A 5418-nucleotide genomic window follows, 5' to 3' on the forward strand; every position below is an offset into this window, starting at 1 on the left:
GACAACAAACAAACTAATCCGGACATAATCCGGACAACAAACAAACTAATCCGGACATAATCCGGACAAACTTTGTCAGGATAAACACTTAGACAAAAATATCAAAGTTTCTTTCCAAAATTAACAATACGAAGCATGTGAATAAAACTAGTAGAAATTTTTGATGTAGAAAGCTTTAAAACCACTCACCTTTTAAAGCTTTTGACACCAAAATACTTGCAATCAACCTTTTGAAATCCAACTCTTGAAAATAGCTTGAAATCTTCCTCTCTAATAAACCGGGCAACACACTCTCTAATCCTCTCAAATTTTAAAATGGCAAGCAAACAAATGAAAGGAGAAATAATCCCCTTTTATACCCACCAAATGGAGAAAAGTCAGTTACACCGCCTTCTCCCCCACCTTCCACCTCATGCATCCATTTATACAAGCACACAAGCACACACCTTATTCACACACATGCACTTCACATTAATATTATATATATATATATATATATATATATTCAAATATCATTTTACATACCGGCACGTAACAAATATCATGCAAATCATAGAATCATTTAGTCAAATATTCATGTATAAATTTACCTTGGTAATAACCAGGATCTGGTTATCACATCTCTATAGTTTTTACCCAACTTATTACCACTAAAATTTTGGTTGTATTTAAGTGGATAATTAGATATAATATTTGGTGGACACGACATCCATCAGTGAGGTCAACCTAGTGGCTACATTTGTTAGACATTAGCTTCAATTTGTCCTTCTTGATCCTCTCCCATTCATTTCTTTGATTTATACCCCTTTTCTTCACCTATTCCATTATCTCTTGATGTTGGTCTATTGCTTACATCACTTTATAGGTATTTTTGTAACACCCTCAAATCTGGAAAGATGGATTAAATTAATTTTTTTGATAAATCATCAAATAAATGACAAATCTCTTTCTATAAACCAATACTTAAATTATCTCGAATAGTAAATCTACATTTAACATCAATAATTGATAAACCAAGTCTTAGATGAAGATTATGTCAAGGTTGGGTGTTACTAAAGTCCAATAACAATAATTATCTCCAAATGCGGCAGACATCAGTGAAGAGCTAGATCCTCCACGTGCCTCAAACTAGCATTCAAACATTGTTAGTACCAAACCCCAACAAGGACCTGATACACATGTCGACAAATAAAAAGATTTATGTTTAACGTACAATGAGTTCAAGCTGTTTTCATCATAATTATAAAAAGATAAAACTGAAAACTGTTGTTTTAAATCATAATTTCACAAATGAAATGTCTTTATCGTAAAAATAACATCTTTCCGAAACCCACCATTTTCTTGATGAAAACCTATAAATCAAAACATCCATTATATGAAACTAAAACCCAATACTCAAACAACCAAAATAAGGCTTGATGTTCAAATACTGAAAACATGAATTGAACTCAAGTACCCTAAAGCAACTAAATATAAACAAACAAACAACATTTGAAGCATCAAAACTCTTCACACCGAAATAACACCAAAACATGGATAAATAATCATATGCGAAACTCACATTTATGTGACGAGGGTTGCCTAATTCCATTGAATGTGATGGAACACAAAAGTAGGTCACATATCTATGTTATATGATCGTCACTAACGGATTACGTATTCATTAAGACTAGTTGTGTACCCGCGCAATGCGGCGGGAGCCATGAATTTTAACGATTTTGAAGTTCCACTGGTTTTATAAGATAAGATTTAACGATGATATATGTTACACTTGGTTTTTATATATTAATACAATTTGAATAAATAAGAGTTATGGTTCCAATTACAGACTATATATGAAAAAAAATGTATGACAATTTAAAATCCAATATATTTAAAATCCAACATATTTAGACGACTCCACAAATGTGTTCGATTTACACCAAAAGCAAAGAACCAAGAAACTTGAGTTTTAAGATAAACACTTAAAACCAATAAARAAAACTACAAATTTAACAGATGATAAACCATGAAAATACCAAAAAAGATGGGTTTTAGAATGAAATTTCAACTGTTTACCCTCTTTCTTGTCTATAAACTCAAATTAAGGTTAAATTAATACATGCATATATATATTTCAAAAAACCCAAGCACATATTAATTCAGAACATATTATACAGTGTAATTTGAACAGCCTAACCCCAAAATATATAGTATATATATATATATATATATATAAATAACTATAAAAATATAAATTGTAAATATTAAAAATATTTTTTTTACAGTATATATAATATATAATAATATAATTAAGTCAAAAACTATTCAATATTGGACTCATTTCGAAGGTATTAACGAGACGATTATAATGATATAACTTGTTAAAATAAAAATGTATTTTTTAAACATGTTTTAATTGATATACGATTATGTATGTTAATTTAAAAGTAAAAGACGTAAAGTAAATTAATTAATTAATTATAGGGGTATAAAGTGTAAATTTAAAATTATAGTTTTAGAAAAATGGTTGCGAGAGGTGAGTGTATGTGAGGAGTGGAGAAGGTGAAAAAGTGAGGTAAGATAGTATAAAGGGTATTTTGGTCATTTAGTATTTTAAGACTTTAAGACTTTTACAAAATTTGATTAATAATTCATTAAGATTAATCTCTCCAGGTCTATAGGTTAATGAGTTGACAAGCTCAACAACTCCATGTCTATTGCTTGTGTATTCAGCAAGTTCAACTATACTAAGTCTATATCTTGGGATCTTCAAAATTACTAGTTAAACTCGTTCACAAGAAATTACATTTTGTTGGTTAATGACCGATGCCCAACTCAAAGAGCAGACATCTTATTGTCTATGAAGACCCAATGCCTATTTCAGGTTACATCACGAGAATGTTCATCCCATTCAAACCTACTTCTGTGTTTATGGATTTATTATGTTACAGTCTAAATTAATGACCCTAAATGAAAGACCACACACTCAAAGCACGTAACATTTCAAATAAATATGTCATAACTGCATATTACTACAAAGCTCGACATAAACCAAATTAAACATGACAAATATCCCCAAGACTCATCTGAGTCAAAACCGAACCAAAATCTCAACAACTCAATTGATTATTAAATAAAAAGTTATCATAAGCGATAACACGTATGTAACCAATGTTTATGCAAGCACATGCTTCAAAAGTATGATTTACTCAAAAATCCATCATTAACATTTTTCAAATGAAATCATACTATCTATCTCTCCAAAATACTTTATAACCCAATAATGTGTATATCCCAAATGCTTTATAAGGCACCAAGAGTGCATTTTTGTCAAACAACCTCCATTTATGAATTAAATAATAAATTGACACACTTTCAAGATTTATTTACCAAATTGTTTGAAAACCCCAAATATAGGTATCTCGTGAGTTTTCTAAAATCATATATACCATTTATGCAATACTCATCAATAACCCAAACATTTGATAAATATAAAGTAAAACACATTAATAATTCAAAATACGCATTTTGGCGTGTACATAGTTTTCACAAACAACTTGAACTTACCTTTGCTAGGTTAGGTTAAACCTAGGTTTCAAACCCCAATCTTTAGCTTCCATTGATGAAGATATTCCCATCTTCAAGTCATCTTCAACAAAGATCTAGGGTTTCCAAACCAACCATTTCGTAAGTCTAAAAATGAACCACCAAACAAGAATAACCTTTAGATCTAGAAAGACCCCCTACTTAAGGTTGCAATATTCAAGAAACTTACCTCCAACAAGCCTTGAAGTCTCCTAACAGACACTCTTCCATGAAATCTTTCTCCTTTCCATACTCAAGCTTCCAATCACCAAATCTTTAAACTCTTTAAGGTAGATCCACCCAAGATGCTCTAAAAACTTGGTACTTAAGCTCCCAAAAATTTCACCAAGGAGGAGAGGAATAAGAGGGGGGAGAAAAATGGATCAAAACCTTAAAGATTGACCTTTAAACGTCCAGGCCACTTATGCGATCCTAGGGTCGCGATACAAGGGTCACCCCATCCCAGCCCGCTTACGATACAACAAACGCGACCCTGGGCTTGTAGTGTCAAGCTCGTGGCACAAGGGTTTCATGACCCCCTTCAGGAGCTTGAAGTGCTTCGCTCGCTGATCGATTTACAATCTGACTTGTAAGGATCCTTCCAACATAGATAAAGAGCATTTTCTTAATTACACAAAATTCCCAATTGGTCATGTTATGAAAATCTAGGTGTTACAATTTGGGAACTTAAGCTTCATTGAGTTCATCTGAGTTGGTTTCAACTACTACTAAACTTGTATGCTAGTTTAGTATCATGCTTAGTTTATTCAAAAATTTACACAGCTTCTCTCACCTTCTCGATTTCAGCTTCAGTTGCTCCCATGTCTAGTGATGGTCCTAGTAGGAATAATTGACTTCACAAGTCACATGTATTTGTATGAGGGGGTTGAATACAAATAAAACTTTTTGGGTTCCAAACTCCTCATTTTCATAGAAATTTGTCAAATTTCATCTTCACAAATAATTATAGTTTTTGTTCTATATATTTAAAAGTATTGTTAGTTAAATATTGTATTACAAGGGTTAACAATCCTAATAAACATAGTTTCTTGTAGTGGGTTATGAAACCTATCAAATATTTAGAACACTTGCAAAAATTAATGCTTTTGTCATCAATCCAAATGTTTTTTTTCCTATCAACATTACAAAATGGAAAAATAATCAATCATCAATCATTAAAGTAAAAACCTATTTATTATCATAATTTCACTAATCAAAGAAAAATAGGCATGGTAACCTAAAATTGCACCCCGTCTTGGACATTTTTTTGCCATTGACTATTGCGAATTTTAGTCGGTAGTCAACAATGGAATGTAGTTATGTCATGTTTTATCCAATCAACATGTTTGATGTGTTATTTCATTTGGAAATGCTACATGAATCGATCATATCAATCAATTCATTACAATATGCAAGAAAATATATAAATTTGGATTTCTTTTTAGCTATTAATTTATCGTAATTATAATTATTTTAAAAGTGTTAATAAATCTAGCAAAAAGTTGATTATCGATGACTCCAAATAGTTTCATACGAAATCCACCTCCAAATTAAGATGTCAATATGAGGGAGCATTTTTTGACTCATTTAACGGCAGCTAAGGCTAGCGTGCGGAGTGGAGGTTGGATTGAACCAAGAACATGTTTTATATTTGGACAAAGTTGTTTCGTCCATTTATGTGATTTTGAGAAAGCGATGATGTTTTTATTTTTGAATAAAATATATTAAAATATTATAAAAATTTGACAAAATTATATCGATATTAGTATCAAATTAACTATTTAAAATTCCTCATTTTTTTGTGTAATTTTTTAGTTCAATTTTTTTATAATTTAATTTATGTATAATAAC

Source organism: Cynara cardunculus, assembly GCF_001531365.2.
Source record: "Cynara cardunculus var. scolymus isolate 2C chromosome LG 7, CcrdV1, whole genome shotgun sequence".
Classification (NCBI taxonomy): domain Eukaryota; kingdom Viridiplantae; phylum Streptophyta; class Magnoliopsida; order Asterales; family Asteraceae; genus Cynara; species Cynara cardunculus.